Raw genomic sequence first — 20,400 nt, forward strand, 5'->3', positions numbered from 1 at the left:
GATGCGCAATCTGACGCCATTTTATTCCAATTCGAATTCAATTCAGACACCAACGACTCGCACATCCTTTTAGCGGTACGGCCAAAGGATATTGCCAGACTTTGAAAACGTGTGCGAATTATGATTAATATTTGTTCGGCTCTAAAATTAATTGCAAGCAACGTCTGCCGCCTTCAGGTTCATTAATAATACCTCCAGAGCTTGAACGGCCGTTGTATACACAAACATATATATGTTAGGAGTGCGGGCAGGGTTGCCATATCAGGCAATAAATTATTGTTCAGGCAACAGCTTGTGCTGTTCATTAAACAATAGACAGACGCGCAATACAGGCAAACTAAATACCCTGTAAATGGTAATTAAGTAAATGTTTATTTCGAGTCTAGTAAGAGAAGAGAAAGTAAACTTCGCGCGGATTTGAGAATAGACAAGCATATTTTTATGATTATAAATTGGCATTCAAACAAATTAAAAATCGATGGGTTCAAAAAAGTTGTTGACCAAAAACCGATGTGATTGAAAATTCAACCTTTTTTTTATGATTTTGTGCAATATCTCGGCCAAATAACGTCCGATTATAGAATTTTATACCATTTTTTAATCGTAAGGATCAGGACTATCGATTGGCATCAAAAAACTGAAAATCTAAATTTTGACCCAAATCGACAAAAAAGCAAGGGGTTACATCACGTTTTTTTTTTCAAAATCGGGGTCGGTTCAAAAATTGAAACTTTTTTGAAGATTTTTTCTTAGTATAACGGGTAAATATCGTCTGATTTTGAAATGTTATACCTTTTTTTATTTGTAAGGATCCCTACTATAAATTGGCATTCAAACAAATTAAAAATCGATGGATTCAAAAAAGTTGTGGACCAAAAACCGATGTGATTGAAAAGTCAACCTTTTTTTATGATTTTGTGGAATATCTCGGCCAAATAACTTTTTTGAAGATTTTTTCTTAATATCTCGGGTAAATATCGTCTGATTTTGAAATGTTATACCTTTTTTTATTTGTAAGGATCCCTACTATAAATTGGCATTCAAACAAATTAAAAATCGATGGGTTCAAAAAAGTTGTTGACCAAAAACCGATGTGATTGAAAAGTCAACCTTTTTTTTATGATTTTTTGGAATATCTCGGCCAAATAACGTCCGATTATAGAATTTTATACCATTTTTTAATCGTAAGGATCAGTACTATCGATTGGCATCAAAAAACTGAAAATCTAAATTTTGACCCAAATCGACATAAAAGCAAGGGGTTACATCACGTTTTTTTCAAAATCGGGGTCGGTTCAAAAATTGAAACTTTTTTGAGGTTTTTTCTTAATATCTCGGGTAAATATCGTCTGATTTTGAAATGTTATACCTTTTTTTATTCGTACGGATCCCTACTATAAATTGGCATTCAAACAAATTAAAAGTCGATGGGTTCAAAAAAGTTGTTGACCAAAAACCGATGTGATTGAAAAGTCAACCTTTTTTTTTTATGATTTTTTGGAATATCTCGGCCAAATAACGTCCGATTATAGAATTTTATACCATTTTTTAATCGTAAGGATCAGGACTATCGATTGGCATCAAATAACTGAAAATCTAAATTTTGACACAAATCGACAAAAAAGCAAGGGGTTACATCACGTTTTTTTTTCAAAATCGGGGTCGGTTCAAAAATTGAAACTTTTTTGAAGATTTTTTCCTAATATCTCGGGTAAATATCGTCTGATTTTGAAATGTTATACCATTTTTTATTTGTACGGATCCCTACTATAAATTGGCATTCAAACAAATTAAAAATCGATGGGTTCAAAAACGTTGTTGACCAAAAACCGATGTGATTGAAAAGTCAACCTTTTTTTTATGATTTTGTGGAATATCTCGGCCAAATAACGTCCGATTATAGAATTTTATACCATTTTTTAATCGTAAGGATGAGGACTATCGATTGGCATCAAAAAACTGAAAATCTAAATTTTGACTCAAATCGACATAAAAGCAAGGGGTTACATCACGTTTTTTTTCAAAATCGGGGTCGGTTCAAAATTTGAAACTTTTTTGAAGATTTTTTCTTAATATCTCGGGTAAAAATCGTCTGATTTTGAAATGTTATACCTTTTTTTATTCGTACGGATCCCTACTATAAATTGGCATTCAAACAAATTAAAAATCGATGGATTCAAAAAAGTTGTGGACCAAAAACCGATGTGATTGAAAAGTCAACCTTTTTTTATGATTTTGTGGAATATCTCGGCCAAATAACGTCCGATTATAGAATTTTATACCATTTTTTAATCGTAAGGATCAGGACTATCGATTGGCATCAAAAAACTGAAAATCTAAATTTTGACCCAAATCGACATAAAAGCAAGGGGTTACATCACGTTTTTTTTCAAAATCGGGGTCGGTTCAAAATTTGAAACTTTTTTGAAGATTTTTTCTTAATATCTCGGGTAAAAATCGTCTGATTTTGAAATGTTATACATTTTTTTATTCGTACGGATCCCTACTAAATCGGCTCAAAAATTGAAACTTTTTTGAAGATTTTTTCTTAATATCTAGGGTAAATATCGTCTGATTTTGAAATGTTATACATTTTTTTATTCGTACGGATCCCTACTATAAATTGGCATTCAAACAAATAAAAAATCGATGGGTTCAAAAAAGTTGTTGACCAAAAACCGATGTGATTGAAAAGTCAACCTTTTTTTTATGGAATATCTCGGCCAAATAACGTCCGATTATAGAATTTTATACCATCGAATTTTTATACCATTTTGACCCAAATCGACATAAAAGCAAGGGGTTACATCACGTTTTTTTTCAAAATCGGGGTCGGTTCAAAATTTGAAACTTTTTTGAAGATTTTTTCTTAATATCTCGGGTAAAAATCATCTGATTTTGAAATGTTATACCTTTTTTTATTCGTACGGATCCCTACTAAATCGGCTCAAAAATTGAAACTTTTTTGAAGATTTTTTCTTAATATCTAGGGTAAATATCGTCTGATTTTGAAATGTTATACATTTTTTACGGATCCCTACTATAAATTGGCATTCAAACAAATTAAAAATCGATGGGTTCAAAAAAGTTGTTGACCAAAAACCGATGTGATTGAAAAGTCAACCTTTTTTTTATGATTTTGTGGAATATCTCGGCCAAATAACGTCCGATTATAGAATTTTATACCATTTTTTCATCGTAAGGATCAGGACTATCGATTGGCATCAAAAAACTGAAAATCTAAATTTTGACCCAAATCGATAAAAAAGCAAGGGGTTACATCACGTTTATTTTCAAAATCGGGGTCGGTTCAAAAATTGAAACTTTTTTGAAGATTTTTTCTTAATATAACGGGTAAATATCGTCTGATTTTGAAATTGTATACCTTTTTTTATTCGTACGGATCCCTACTATAAATTGGCATTCAAACAAATTAAAAATCGATGGGTTCAAAAAAGTTGTTGACCAAAAACCGATGTGATTGAAAAGTCAACCTTTTTTTTATGATTTTGTGGAATATCTCGACCAAATAACGTCCGATTATAGAATTTTATACCATTTTTTAATCGTAAGGATCAGGACTATCGATTGGCATCAAAAAACTGAAAATCTAAATTTTGACCCAAATCGACAAAAAAGCAAGGGGTTACATCACGTTTTTTTTCAAAATCGGGGTCGGTTCAAAAATTGAAACTTTTTTGAGGTTTTTTCTTAATATCTCGGGTAAATATAGTCTGATTTTGAAATGTTATACCTTTTTTTATTTGTACGGATCCCTACTATAAATTGGCATTCAAACAAATTAAAAATCGATGGGTTCAAAAACGTTGTTGACCAAAAACCGATGTGATTGAAAAGTCAACCTTTTTTTTATGATTTTGTGGAATATCTCGGCCAAATAACGTCCGATTATAGAATTTTATACCATTTTTTAATCGTAAGGATGAGGACTATCGATTGGCATCAAAAAACTGAAAATCTAAATTTTGACCCAAATCGACATAAAAGCAAGGGGTTACATCACGTTTTTTTTTCAAAATCGCGGTCGGTTCAAAATTTGAAACTTTTTTGAAGATTTTTTCTTAATATCTCGGGTAAAAATCGTCTGATTTTGAAATGTTATACCTTTTTTTATTCGTACGGATCCCTACTATAAATTGGCATTCAAACAAATTAAAAGTCGATGGGTTCAAAAAAGTTGTTGACCAAAAACCGATGTGATTGAAAAGTCAACCTTTTTTTTATGATTTTGTGGAATATCTCGGCCAAATAACGTCCGATTATAGAATTTTATACCATTTTTTAATCGTAAGGATCAGGACTATCGATTGGCATCAAATAACTGAAAATCTAAATTTTGACCCAAATCGACAAAAAAGCAAGGGGTTACATCACGTTTTTTTTTCAAAATCGGGGTCGGTTCAAAAAATGAAACTTTTTTGAAGATTTTTTCTTAATATCTCGGGTAAATATCGTCTGATTTTGAAATGTTATACCTTTTTTTATTTGTACGGATCCCTACTATAAATTGGCATTCAAACAAATTAAAAATCGATGGGTTCAAAAAAGTTGTTGACCAAAAACCGATGTGATTGAAAAGTCAACCTTTTTTTTATGATTTTTTGGAATATCTCGGCCAAATAACGTCCGATTATAGAATTTTATACCATTTTTTAATCGTAAGGATGAGGACTATCGATTGGCATCAAAAATCTGAAAATCTAAATTTTGACCCAAATCGACATAAAAGCAAGGGGTTACATCACGTTTTTTTTTCAAAATCGGGGTCGGTTCAAAAATTGAAACTTTTTTGAAGATTTTTTCTTAATATCTCGGGTAAATATCGTCTGATTTTGAAATGTTATACCTTTTTTTATTTGTACGGATCCCTACTATAAATTGGCATTCTAACAAATTAAAAATCGATGGGTTCAAAAAATTTGTTGACCAAAAACCGATGTGATTGAAAAGTCAACCTTTTTTTTATGATTTTGTGGAATATCTCGGCCAAATAACGTCCGATTATAGAATTTTATACCATTTTTTAATCGTAAGGATCAGGACTATCGATTGGCATCAAATAACTGAAAATCTAAATTTTGACACAAATCGACAAAAAAGCAAGGGGTTACATCACGTTTTTTTTTTCAAAATCGGGGTCGGTTCAAAAATTGAAACTTTTTTGAAGATTTTTTCTTAATATCTCGGGTAAATATCGTCTGATTTTGAAATGCTATACCTTTTTTTATTTGTACGGATCCCTACTATAAATTGGCATTCAAACAAATTAAAAATCGATGGGTTCAAAAACGTTGTTGACCAAAAACCGATGTGATTGAAAAGTCAACCTTTTTTTTATGATTTTGTGGAATATCTCGGCCAAATAACGTCCGATTATAGAATTTTATACCATTTTTTAATCGTAAGGATGAGGACTATCGATTGGCATCAAAAATCTGAAAATCTAAATTTTGACCCAAATCGACATAAAAGCAAGGGGTTACATCACGTTTTTTTTTCAAAATCGCGGTCGGTTCAAAATTTGAACCTATTTTGAAGATTTTTTCTTAATATCTCGGGTAAAAATCGTCTGATTTTGAAATGTTATACCTTTTTTTATTCGTACGGATCCCTACTATAAATTGGTATTCAAACAAAATAAAAGTCGATGGGTTCAAAAAAGTTGTTGACCAAAAACCGATGTGATTGAAAAGTCAACCTTTTTTTTATGATTTTGTGGAATATCTCGGCCAAATAACTTTTTTGAAGATTTTTTCTTAATATCTCGGGTAAATATCGTCTGATTTTGAAATGTTATACCTTTTTTTATTTGTACGGATCCCTACTATAAATTGGCATTCAAACAAATTAAAAATCGATGGGTTCAAAAAAGTTGTTGACCAAAAACCGATGTGATTGAAAAGTCAACCTTTTTTTATGATTTTTTGGAATATCTCGGCCAAATAATGTCCGATTATAGAATTTTATACCATTTTTTAATCGTAAGGATCAGGACTATCGACTGGCATCAAAAAACTGAAAATCTAAATTTTGACCCAAATCGACATAAAAGTAAGGGGTTACATCACGTTTTTTTTCAAAATCGCGGTCGGTTCAAAATTTGAAACTTTTTTGAAGATTTTTTCTTAATATCTCGGGTAAAAATCGTCTGATTTTGAAATGTTATACCTTTTTTTATTCGTACGGATCCCTACTATAAATTGGCATTCAAACAAATTAAAAATCGATGGATTCAAAAAAGTTGTGGACCAAAAACCGATGTGATTGAAAATTCAACCTTTTTTTTATGATTTTGTGGAATATCTCGGCCAAATAACGTCCGATTATAGAATCTTATACCATTTTTTAATCGTAAGGATCAGGACTATCGATTGGCATCAAAAAACTGAAAATCTAAATTTTGACCCAAATCGACAAAAAAGCAAGGGGTTACATCACGTTTTTTTTCAAAATCGGGGTCGGTTCAAAATTTGAAACTTTTTTGAGGTTTTTTCTTAATATCTCGGGTAAATATCGTCTGATTTTGAAATGTTATACCTTTTTTTATTCGTACGGATCCCTACTATAAATTGGCATTCAAACAAATTAAAAGTCGATGGGTTCAAAAAAGTTGTTGACCAAAAACCGATGTGATTGAAAAGTCAACCTTTTTTTTTATGATTTTGTGGAATATCTCGGCCAAATAACGTCCGATTATAGAATTTTATACCATTTTTTAATCGTAAGGATCAGGACTATCGATTGGCATCAAATAACTGAAAATCTAAATTTTGACCCAAATCGACAAAAAAGCAAGGGGTTACATCACGTTTTTTTTTCAAAATCGGGGTCGGTTCAAAAAATGAAACTTTTTTGAAGATTTTTTCTTAATATCTCGGGTAAATATCGTCTGATTTTGAAATGTTATACCTTTTTTTATTTGTACGGATCCCTACTATAAATTGGCATTCAAACAAATTAAAAATCGATGGGTTCAAAAAAGTTGTTGACCAAAAACCGATGTGATTGAAAAGTCAACCTTTTTTTTATGATTTTTTGGAATATCTCGGCCAAATAACGTCCGATTATAGAATTTTATACCATTTTTTAATCGTAAGGATCAGGACTATCGATTGGCATCAAAAAACTGAAAATCTAAATTTTGACCCAAATCGACATAAAAGCAAGGGGTTACATCACGTTTTTTTTCAAAATCGCGGTCGGTTCAAAAATTGAAACTTTTTTGAGGTTTTTTCTTAATATCTCGGGTAAATATCGTCTGATTTTGAAATGTTATACCTTTTTTTATTCGTACGGATCCCTACTATAAATTGGCATTCAAACAAATTAAAAGTCGATGGGTTCAAAAAAGTTGTTGACCAAAAACCGATGTGATTGAAAAGTCAACCTTTTTTTTTTATGATTTTGTGGAATATCTCGGCCAAATAACGTCCGATTATAGAATTTTATACCATTTTTTAATCGTAAGGATCAGGACTATCGATTGGCATCAAATAACTGAAAATCGAAATTTTGACCCAAATCGACAAAAAAGCAAGGGGTTACATCACGTTTTTTTTTCAAAATCGGGGTCGGTTCAAAAAATGAAACTTTTTTGAAGATTTTTTCTTAATATCTCGGGTAAATATCGTCTGATTTTGAAATGTTATACCTTTTTTTATTTGTACGGATCCCTACTATAAATTGGCATTCAAACAAATTAAAAATCGATGGATTCAAAAAAGTTGTGGACCAAAAACCGATGTGATTGAAAAGTCAACCTTTTTTTTATGATTTTGTGGAATATCTCGGCCAAATAACGTCCGATTATAGAATTTTATACCATTTTTTAATCGTAAGGATCAGGACTATCGATTGGCATCAAATAACTGAAAATCAAAATTTTGACCCAAATCGACAAAAAAGCAAGGGGTTACATCACATTTTTTTTCAAAATCGGGGTCGGTTCAAAAATTGAAACTTTTTTGAGGTTTTTTCTTAATATCTCGGGTAAATATCGTCTGATTTTGAAATGTTATACCTTTTTTTATTTGTACGGATCCCTACTATAAATTGGCATTCAAACAAATTAAAAATCGATGGGTGCAAAAAAGTTGTTGACCAAAAACCGATGTGATTGAAAAGTCAACCTTTTTTTTATGATTTTTTGGAATATCTCGGCCAAATAACGTCCGATTATAGAATTTTATACCATTTTTTAATCGTAAGGATCAGGACTATCGATTGGCATCAAATAACTGAAAATCGAAATTTTGACCCAAATCGACAAAAAAGCAAGGGGTTACATCACGTTTTTTTTTCAAAATCGGGGTCGGTTCAAAAAATGAAACTTTTTTGAAGATTTTTTCTTAATATCTCGGGTAAATATCGTCTGATTTTGAAATGTTATACCTTTTTTTATTTGTACGGATCCCTACTATAAATTGGCATTCAAACAAATTAAAAATCGATGGGTTCAAAAAAGTTGTTGACCAAAAACCGATGTGATTGAAAAGTCAACCTTTTTTTTATGATTTTTTGGAATATCTCGGCCAAATAACGTCCGATTATAGAATTTTATACCATTTTTTAATCGTAAGGATCAGGACTATCGATTGGCATCAAAAAACTGAAAATCTAAATTTTGACCCAAATCGACATAAAAGCAAGGGGTTACATCACGTTTTTTTTCAAAATCGGGGTCGGTTCAAAAATGGAAACTTTTTTGAAGATTTTTTCTTAATATCTCGGGTAAATATCGTCTGATTTTGAAATGTTATACCTTTTTTTATTTGTACGGATCCCTACTATAAATTGGCATTCAAACAAATTAAAAATCGATGGGTTCAAAAAAGTTGTTGACCAAAAACCGATGTGATTGAAAATTCAACCTTTTTTTTTATGATTTTGTGGAATATCTCGGCCAAATAACGTCCGATTATAGAATTTTATACCATTTTTTAATCGTAAGGATCAGGACTATCGATTGGCATCAAAAAACTGAAAATCTAAATTTTGACCCCAATCGACAAAAAAGCAAGGGGTTACATCACGTTTTTTTTCAAAATCGGGGTCGGTTCAAAATTTGAAACTTTTTTGCAGATTTTTTCTTAATATCTCGGGTAAATATCGTCTGATTTTGAAATTTTATACCTTTTTTTATTCGTACGGATCCCTACTATAAATTGGCATTCAAACAAATTAAAAGTCGATGGGTTCAAAAAAGTTGTTGACCAAAAACCGATGTGATTGAAAAGTCAACCTTTTTTTTTATGATTTTGTGGAATATCTCGGCCAAATAACGTCCGATTATAGAATTGTATACCATTTTTTAATCGTAAGGATCAGGACTATCGATTGGCATCAAATAACTGAAAATCTAAATTTTGACCCAAATCGACAAAAAAGCAAGGGGTTACATCACGTTTTTTTTTCAAAATCGGGGTCGGTTCAAAAAATGAAACTTTTTTGAAGATTTTTTCTTAATATCTCGGGTAAATATCGTCTGATTTTGAAATGTTATACCTTTTTTTATTTGTACGGATCCCTACTATAAATTGGCATTCAAACAAATTAAAAATCGATGGGTTCAAAAAAGTTGTTGACCAAAAACCGATGTGATTGAAAAGTCAACCTTTTTTTTATGATTTTTTGGAATATCTCGGCCAAATAACGTCCGATTATAGAATTTTATACCATTTTTTAATCGTAAGGATCAGGACTATCGATTGGCATCAAAAAACTGAAAATCTAAATTTTGACCCAAATCGACATAAAAGCAAGGGGTTACATCACGTTTTTTTTCAAAATCGCGGTCGGTTCAAAAATTGAAACTTTTTTGAGGTTTTTTCTTAATATCTCGGGTAAATATCGTCTGATTTTGAAATGTTATACCTTTTTTTATTCGTACGGATCCCTACTATAAATTGGCATTCAAACAAATTAAAAATCGATGGATTCAAAAAAGTTGTGGACCAAAAACCGATGTGATTGAAAAGTCAACCTTTTTTTTATGATTTTGTGGAATATCTCGGCCAAATAACGTCCGATTATAGAATTTTATACCATTTTTTAATCGTAAGGATCAGGACTATCGATTGGCATCAAAAAACTGAAAATCTAAATTTTGACCCAAATCGACATAAAAGCAAGGGGTTACATCACGTTTTTTTTCAAAATCGGGGTCGGTTCAAAAATGGAAACTTTTTTGAAGATTTTTTCTTAATATCTCGGGTAAATATCGTCTGATTTTGAAATGTTATACCTTTTTTTATTTGTACGGATCCCTACTATAAATTGGCATTCAAACAAATTAAAAATCGATGGGTTCAAAAAAGTTGTTGACCAAAAACCGATGTGATTGAAAATTCAACCTTTTTTTTATGATTTTGTGGAATATCTCGGCCAAATAACGTCCGATTATAGAATTTTATACCATTTTTTAATCGTAAGGATCAGGACTATCGATTGGCATCAAAAAACTGAAAATCTAAATTTTGACCCAAATCGACAAAAAAGCAAGGGGTTACATCACGTTTTTTTTCAAAATCGGGGTCGGTTCAAAATTTGAAACTTTTTTGCAGATTTTTTCTTAATATCTCGGGTAAATATCGTCTGATTTTGAAATGATATACCTTTTTTTATTCGTACGGATCCCTACTATAAATTGGCATTCAAACAAATTAAAAGTCGATGGGTTCAAAAAAGTTGTTGACCAAAAACCGATGTGATTGAAAAGTCAACCTTTTTTTTTATGATTTTGTGGAATATCTCGGCCAAATAACGTCCGATTATAGAATTTTATACCATTTTTTAATCGTAAGGATCAGGACTATCGATTGGCATCAAATAACTGAAAATCTAAATTTTGACCCAAATCGACAAAAAAGCAAGGGGTTACATCACGTTTTTTTTTCAAAATCGGGGTCGGTTCAAAAAATGAAACTTTTTTGAAGATTTTTTCTTAATATCTCGGGTAAATATCGTCTGATTTTGAAATGTTATACCTTTTTTTATTTGTACGGATCCCTACTATAAATTGGCATTCAAACAAATTAAAAATCGATGGGTTCAAAAAAGTTGTTGACCAAATATCCGATGTGATTGAAAAGTCAACCTTTTTTTTATGATTTTTTGGAATATCTCGGCCAAATAACGTCCGATTATAGAATTTTATACCATTTTTTAATCGTAAGGATCAGGACTATCGATTGGCATCAAAAAACTGAAAATCTAAATTTTGACCCAAATCGACATAAAAGCAAGGGGTTACATCACGTTTTTTTTCAAAATCGCGGTCGGTTCAAAAATTGAAACTTTTTTGAGGTTTTTTCTTAATATCTCGGGTAAATATCGTCTGATTTTGAAATGTTATACCTTTTTTTATTCGTACGGATCCCTACTATAAATTGGCATTCAAACAAATTAAAAGTCGATGGGTTCAAAAAAGTTGTTGACCAAAAACCGATGTGATTGAAAAGTCAACCTTTTTTTTTATGATTTTGTGGAATATCTCGGCCAAATAACGTCCGATTATAGAATTTTATACCATTTTTTAATCGTAAGGATCAGGACTATCGATTGGCATCAAATAACTGAAAATCGAAATTTTGACCCAAATCGACAAAAAAGCAAGGGGTTACATCACGTTTTTTTTTCAAAATCGGGGTCGGTTCAAAAAATGAAACTTTTTTGAAGATTTTTTCTTAATATCTCGGGTAAATATCGTCTGATTTTGAAATGTTATACCTTTTTTTATTTGTACGGATCCCTACTATAAATTATCATTCAAACAAATTAAAAATCGATGGGTTCAAAAAAGTTGTTGACCAAAAACCGATGTGATTGAAAAGTCAACCTTTTTTTTATGATTTTTTGGAATATCTCGGCCAAATAACGTCCGATTATAGAATTTTATACCATTTTTTAATCGTAAGGATCAGGACTATCGATTGGCATCAAAAAACTGAAAATCTAAATTTTGACCCAAATCGACATAAAAGCAAGGGGTTACATCACGTTTTTTTTCAAAATCGCGGTCGGTTCAAAATTTGAAACTTTTTTGAAGATTTTTTCTTAATATCTCGGGTAAAAATCGCCTGATTTTGAAATGTTATACCTTTTTTTATTCGTACGGATCCCTACTATAAATTGGCATTCAAACAAATTAAAAATCGATGGATTCAAAAAAGTTGTGGACCAAAAACCGATGTGATTGAAAAGTCAACCTTTTTTTTATGATTTTGTGGAATATCTCGGCCAAATAACGTCCGATTATAGAATTTTATACCATTTTTTAATCGTAAGGATCAGGACTATCGATTGGCATCAAATAACTGAAAATCAAAATTTTGACCCAAATCGACAAAAAAGCAAGGGGTTACATCACATTTTTTTTCAAAATCGGGGTCGGTTCAAAAATTGAAACTTTTTTGAGGTTTTTTCTTAATATCTCGGGTAAATATCGTCTGATTTTGAAATGTTATACCTTTTTTTATTTGTACGGATCCCTACTATAAATTGGCATTCAAACAAATTAAAAATCGATGGGTGCAAAAAAGTTGTTGACCAAAAACCGATGTGATTGAAAAGTCAACCTTTTTTTTATGATTTTTTGGAATATCTCGGCCAAATAACGTCCGATTATAGAATTTTATACCATTTTTTAATCGTAAGGATCAGGACTATCGATTGGCATCAAATAACTGAAAATCGAAATTTTGACCCAAATCGACAAAAAAGCAAGGGGTTACATCACGTTTTTTTTTCAAAATCGGGGTCGGTTCAAAAAATGAAACTTTTTTGAAGATTTTTTCTTAATATCTCGGGTAAATATCGTCTGATTTTGAAATGTTATACCTTTTTTTATTTGTACGGATCCCTACTATAAATTGGCATTCAAACAAATTAAAAATCGATGGGTTCAAAAAAGTTGTTGACCAAAAACCGATGTGATTGAAAAGTCAACCTTTTTTTTATGATTTTTTGGAATATCTCGGCCAAATAACGTCCGATTATAGAATTTTATACCATTTTTTAATCGTAAGGATCAGGACTATCGATTGGCATCAAAAAACTGAAAATCTAAATTTTGACCCAAATCGACATAAAAGCAAGGGGTTACATCACGTTTTTTTTCAAAATCGCGGTCGGTTCAAAATTTGAAACTTTTTTGAAGATTTTTTCTTAATATCTCGGGTAAAAATCGTCTGATTTTTAAATGTTATACCTTTTTTTATTCGTACGGATCCCTACTATAAATTGGCATTCAAACAAATTAAAAATCGATGGATTCAAAAAAGTTGTGGACCAAAAACCGATGTGATTGAAAAGTCAACCTTTTTTTTATGATTTTGTGGAATATCTCGGCCAAATAACGTCCGATTATAGAATTTTATACCATTTTTTAATCGTAAGGATCAGGACTATCGATTGGCATCAAATAACTGAAAATCTAAATTTTGACCGAAATCGACAAAAAAGCAAGGGGTTACATCACGTTTTTTTTCAAAATCGGGGTCGGTTCAAAAATTGAAACTTTTTTGAAGATTTTTTCTTAATTTCTCGGGTAAATATCGTCTGATTTTGAAATGTTATACCTTTTTTTATTTGTACGGATCCCTACTATAAATTGGCATTCTAACAAATTAAAAATCGATGGGTTCAAAAAAGTTGTTGACCAAAAACCGATGTGATTGAAAAGTCAACCTTTTTTTTATGATTTTTTGGAATATCTCGGCCAAATAACGTCCGATTATAGAATTTTATACCATTTTTTAATCGTAAGGATCAGGACTATCGATTGGCATCAAAAAAACTGAAAATCTAAATTTTGACCCAAATCGACAAAAAAGCAAGGGGTTACATCACTTTTTTTTTCAAAATCGGGGTCGGTTCAAAAATTGAAACTTTTTTGAGGTTTTTTCTTAATATCTCGGGTAAATATCGTCTGATTTTGAAATGTTATACCTTTTTTTATTCGTACGGATCCCTACTATAAATTGGCATTCAAACAAATTAAAAGTCGATGGGTTCAAAAAAGTTGTTGACCAAAAACCGATGTGATTGAAAAGTCAACCTTTTTTTATGATTTTGTGGAATATCTCGGCCAAATAACGTCCGATTATAGAATTTTATACCATTTTTTAATCGTAAGGATCAGGACTATCGATTGGCATCAAATAACTGAAAATCTAAATTTTGACCCAAATCGACAAAAAAGCAAGGGGTTACATCACGTTTTTTTTTCAAAATCGGGGTCGGTTCAAAAATTGAAACTTTGTTGAAGATTTTTTCTTAATATCTCGGGTAAATATCGTCTGATTTTGAAATGTTATACCTTTTTTTATTTGTACGGATCCCTACTATAAATTGGCATTCTAACAAATTAAAAATCGATGGGTTCAAAAAAGTTGTTGACCAAAAACCGATGTGATTGAAAAGTCAACCTTTTTTTTATGATTTTGTGGAATATCTCGGCCAAATAACGTCCGATTATAGAATTTTATACCATTTTTTAATCGTAAGGATCAGGACTATCGATTGGCATCAAATAACTGAAAATCTAAATTTTGACCCAAATCGACAAAAAAGCAAGGGGTTACATCACGTTTTTTTTTCAAAATCGGGGTCGGTTCAAAAATTGAAACTTTTTTGAAGATTTTTTCTTAATATCTCGGGTAAATATCGTCTGATTTTGAAATGTTATACCTTTTTTTATTTGTACGGATCCCTACTATAAATTGGCATTCTAACAAATTAAAAATCGATGGGTTCAAAAAAGTTGTTGACCAAAAACCGATGTGATTGAAAAGTCAACCTTTTTTTTATGATTTTTTGGAATATCTCGGCCAAATAACGTCCGATTATAGAATTTTATACCATTTTTTAATCGTAAGGATCAGGACTATCGATTGGCATCAAAAAAACTGAAAATCTAAATTTTGACCCAAATCGACATAAAAGCAAGGGGTTACATCACGTTTTTTTTCAAAATCGCGGTCGGTTCAAAATTTGAAACTTTTTTGAAGATTTTTTCTTAATATCTCGGGTAAAAATCGCCTGATTTTGAAATGTTATACCTTTTTTTATTCGTACGGATCCCTACTATAAATTGGCATTCAAACAAATTAAAAATCGATGGATTCAAAAAAGTTGTGGACCAAAAACCGATGTGATTGAAAAGTCAACCTTTTTTTTATGATTTTGTGGAATATCTCGGCCAAATAACGTCCGATTATAGAATTTTATACCATTTTTTAATCGTAAGGATAAGGACTATCGATTGGCATCAAATAACTGAAAATCTAAACTTTGACCCAAATCGACAAAAAAGCAAGGGGTTACATCACGTTTTTTTTCAAAATCGGGGTCGGTTCAAAAATTGAAACTTTTTTGAGGTTTTTTCTTAATATCTCGGGTAAATATCGTCTGATTTTGAAATGTTATACCTTTTTTTATTCGTACGGATCCCTACTATAAAATGGCATTCAAACAAATTAAAAATCGATGGATTCAAAAAAGTTGTGGACCAAAAACCGATGTGATTGAAAGGTCAACCTTTTTTTTATGATTTTGTGGAATATCTCGGCCAAATAACGTCCGATTATAGAATTTTATACCATTTTTTAATCGTAAGGATCAGTACTATCGATTGGCATCAAAAAACTGAAAATCTAAATTTTGACCCAAATCGACAAAAAAGCAAGGGGTTACATCACATTTTTTTTCAAAATCGGGGTCGGTTCAAAAATTGAAACTTTTTTGAGGTTTTTTCTTAATATCTCGGGTAAATATCGTCTGATTTTGAAATGTTATACCTTTTTTTATTTGTACGGATCCCTACTATAAATTGGCATTCAAACAAATTAAAAGTCGATGGGTTCAAAAAAGTTGTTGACCAAAAACCGATGTGATTGAAAAGTCAACCTTTTTTTTTATGATTTTGTGGAATATCTCGGCCAAATAACGTCCGATTATAGAATTTTATACCATTTTTTAATCGTAAGGATCAGGACTATCGATTGGCATCAAATAACTGAAAATCTAAACTTTGACCCAAATCGACAAAAAAGCAAGGGGTTACATCACGTTTTTTTTCAAAATCGGGGTCGGTTCAAAAATTGAAACTTTTTTGAAGATTTTTTCTTAATATCTCGGGTAAATATCGTCTGATTTTGAAATGTTATACCTTTTTTTATTCGTACGGATCCCTACTATAAATTGGCATTCAAACAAATTAAAAATCGATGAATGCAAAAAAGTTGTGGACTAAAAACCGATGTGATTGAAAAGTCAACCTTTTTTTTATGATTTTGTGGATTATCTCGGCCAAATAACGTCCGATTATAGAATTTTATACCATTTTTTAATCGTAAGGATCAGGACTATCGATTGGCATCAAATAACTGAAAATCTAAACTTTGACCCAAATCGACAAAAAAGCAAGGGGTTACATCACGTTTTTTTTCAAAATCGGGGTCGGTTCAAAAATTGAAACTTTTTTGAAGATTTTTTCTTAATATCTCGGGTAAATATCGTCTGATTTTGAAATGTTATACCTTTTTTTATTCGTACGGATCCCTACTATAAATTGGCATTCAAACAAATTAAAAATCGATGGATTCAAAAAAGTTGTGGACCCAAAACCGATGTGATTGAAAAGTCAACCTTTTTTTTATGATTTTGTGGAATATCTCGGCCAAATAACTTTTTTGAAGATTTTTTCTTAATATCTCGGGTAAATATCGTCTGATTTTGAAATGTTATACCTTTTTTTATTTGTACGGATCCCTACTATAAATTGGCATTCAAACAAATTAAAAATCGATGGGTTCAAAAAAGTTGTTGACCAAAAACCGATGTGATTGAAAAGTCAACCTTTTTTTTATGATTTTGTGGAATATCTCGGCCAAATAACGTCCGATTATAGAATTTTATACCATTTTTTAATCGTAAGGATCAGGACTATCGATTGGTATCAAAAAACTGAAAATCTAACTTTTGACCCAAATCGACAAAAAAGCAAGGGGTTAAATCACGTTTTTTTTTCAAAATCGGGGTCGGTTCAAAAAATGAAACTTTTTTGAAGATTTTTTCTTAATATCTCGGGTAAATATCGTCTGATTTTGAAATGTTATACCTTTTTTTATTCGTACGGATCCCTACTATAAATTGGCATTCAAACAAATTAAAAATCGATGGATTCAAAAAAGTTGTGGACCAAAAACCGATGTGATTGAAAAGTCAACCTTTTTTTTATGATTTTGTGGAATATCTCGGCCAAATAACGTCCGATTATAGAATTTTATACCATTTTTTAATCGTAAGGATCAGGACTATCGATTGGCATCAAATAACTGAAATTCTCAATTTTGACCCAAATCGACAAAAAAGCAAGGGGTTACATCACGTTTTTTTTTTCAAAATCGGGGTCGGTTCAAAAATTGAAACTTTTTTGAAGATTTTTTCTTAATATCTCGGGTAAATATCGTCTGATTTTGAAATGTTATACCTTTTTTTATTTGTACGGATCCCTACTATAAATTGGCATTCAAACAAATTAAAAATCGATGGATTCAAAAAAGTTGTGGACCAAAAACCGATGTGATTGAAAAGTCAACCTTTTTTTATGATTTTGTGGAATATCTCGGCCAAATAACGTCCGATTATAGAATTTTATACCATTTTTTAATCGTAAGGATCAGTACTATCGATTGGCATCAAAAAACTGAAAATCTAAATTTTGACCCAAATCGACAAAAAAGCAAGGGGTTACATCACGTTTATTTTCAAAATCGGGGTCGGTTCAAAAATGGAAACTTTTTTGAAGATTTTTTCTTAATATCTCGGGTAAATATCGTCTGATTTTGAAATGTTATACCTTTTTTTATTCGTACGGATCCCTACTATAAATTGGCATTCAAAAAAATTAAAAATCGATGGGTTCAAAAAAGTTGTTGACCAAAAACCGATGTGATTGAAAAGTCAACCTTTTTTTTATGATTTTGTGGAATATCTCGGCCAAATAACGTCCGATTATAGAATTTTATACCATTTTTTAATCGTAAGGATCAGTACTATCGATTGGCATCAAAAAACTGAAAATCTAAATTTTGACCCAAATCGACAAAAAAGCAACGGGTTACATCACGTTTATTTTCAAAATCGGGGTCAGTTCAAAAATGGAAACTTTTTTGAAGATTTTTTCTTAATATCTCGGGTAAATATCGTCTGATTTTGAAATGTTATACCTTTTTTTATTCATACGGATCTCTACTATAAATTGGCATTCAAACAAATTAAAAATCGATGGGTTCAAAAAAGTTGTTGACCAAAAACCGATTTGATTGAAAAGTCTACCTTTTTTTTATGATTTTGGGGTAAATATCGTCTGATTTTGAAATGTTATACCTTTTTTTATTCGTACGGATCCCTACTATAAATTGGCATTCAAACAAATTAAAAATCGATGGGTTTAAAAAAGTTGTTGACCAAAAACCGATGTGATTGAAAAGTCAACCTTTTTTTTTATGATTTTGTGGAATATCTCGGCCAAATAACGTCCGATTATAGAATTTTATACCATTTTTTAATCGTAAGGATCAGGACTATCGATTGGCATCAAAAAACTGAAAATATAAATTTTGACCCAAATCGACAAAAAAGGAAGGGGTTACATCACGTTTTTTTCAAAATCGGGGTCGGTTCAAAAATTAAAACTTTTTTGAAGATTTTTTCTTAATATCTCGGGTAAATATCGTCTGATTTTGAAATGTTATACCTTTTTTTATTCGTACGGATCCCTACTATAAGCTGGCATTCAAACAAATTAAAAATCTGTGGGTTCAAAAAAGTTGTTGACCAAAAACCAATGTGATTGAAAATTCAACCTTTTTTTATGATTTTGTGGAATATCTTGGCCAAATAACGTCCGATTATAGAATTTTATACCATTTTTTAATCGTAAGGATCAGGACTATCGATTGGCATCAAAAAACTGAAAATCTAAATTTTGACCCAAATCGACAAAAAAGCAAGGGGTTACATCACGTTTTTTTCAAAATCGGGGTCGGTTTAAAAATTGAAACTTTTTTGCAGATTTTTTCTTAATATCTCGGGTAAATATCGTCTGATTTTGAAATTTTATACCTTTTTTTATTCGTACGGATCCCTACTATAAATTGGCATTCAAACAAATTAAAAATCGATGGGTTCAAAAAAGTTGTTGACCAAAAACCAATGTGATTGAAAATTCAACCTTTTTTTTATGATTTTGTGGAATATCTCGGCCAAATAACGTCCGATTATAGAATTTTATACCATTTTTTAATCGTAAGGATCAGGACTATCGATTGGCATCAAAAAACTGAAAATCTAAATTTTGACCCAAATCGACAAAAAAGCAAGGGGTTACATCACGTTTTTTTTTCAAAATCGGGGTCGGTTCAAAAATTAAAACTTTTTTGAAGATTTTTTCTTAATATCTCGGGTAAATATCGTCTGATTTTGAAATGTTATACCTTTTTTTTGTTCGTACGGATCCCTACTATAAATTGGCATTCAAACAAATTAAAAATCAATGGGTTCAAAAAGGTTGTTGACCAAAAACCGATGTGATTGAAAAGTCAACCTTTTTTTTATGATTTTGTGGAATATCTCGGCCAAATAACGTCCGATTATAGAATTTTATACCATTTTTTAATCTTAATATCTCGGGTAAATATCGTCTGATTTTGAAATGTTATACCTTTTTTTATTCGTACGGATCCCTACTATAAATTGGCATTCAAACAAATTAAAAATCGATGGGTATCAAAAAGGTTGTTGACCAAAAACCGATGTGATTGAAAAGTCAACCTTTTTTTTATGATTTTGTGGAATATCTCGGCCAAATAACGTCCGATTATAGAATTTTATACCATTTTTTAATCGTAAGGATCAGGACTATCGATTGGCATCAAAAAACTGAAAATCTAAATTTTGACCCAAATCGACAAAAAAGCAAGGGGTTACATCACGTTTTTTTTCAAAATCGGGGTCGGTTCAAAAATTGAAACTTTTTTGAAGATTTTTTCTTAATATCTCGGGTAAAAATCGTCTGATTTTGAAATGTTATACCTTTTTTTATTCGTACGGATCCCTACTATAAACTGGCATTCAAACAAATTAAAAATCTGTGGGTTCAAAAAAGTTGTTGACCAAAAACCAATGTGATTGAAAATTCAACCTTTTTTTTATGATTTTGTGGAATATCTTGGCCAAATAACGTCCGATTATAGAATTTTATACCATTTTTTAATCGTAAGGATCAGGACTATCGATTGGCATCAAAAAACTGAAAATCTAAATTTTGACCCAAATCGACAAAAAAGCAAGGGGTTACATCACGTTTTTTTTCAA

General features: G+C 31.0%; 1 protein-coding gene across 1 annotated transcript in view; it reads right to left on the minus strand.

The window, feature by feature from the left end:
• Nucleotides 1–20,400, minus strand: part of LOC115765879 (receptor-type tyrosine-protein phosphatase N2) — a 77,309-nt gene that overhangs the window by 39,994 nt on the left and 16,915 nt on the right. The gene's annotated exons all lie outside the window — the stretch shown is intronic.

The sequence above is a fragment of the Drosophila novamexicana genome, unplaced genomic scaffold (genome assembly GCF_003285875.2).
Source record: "Drosophila novamexicana strain 15010-1031.04,08,12 unplaced genomic scaffold, DnovRS2.1 tig00001059-arrow-arrow-pilon, whole genome shotgun sequence".
NCBI lineage: Eukaryota > Metazoa > Arthropoda > Insecta > Diptera > Drosophilidae > Drosophila > Drosophila novamexicana.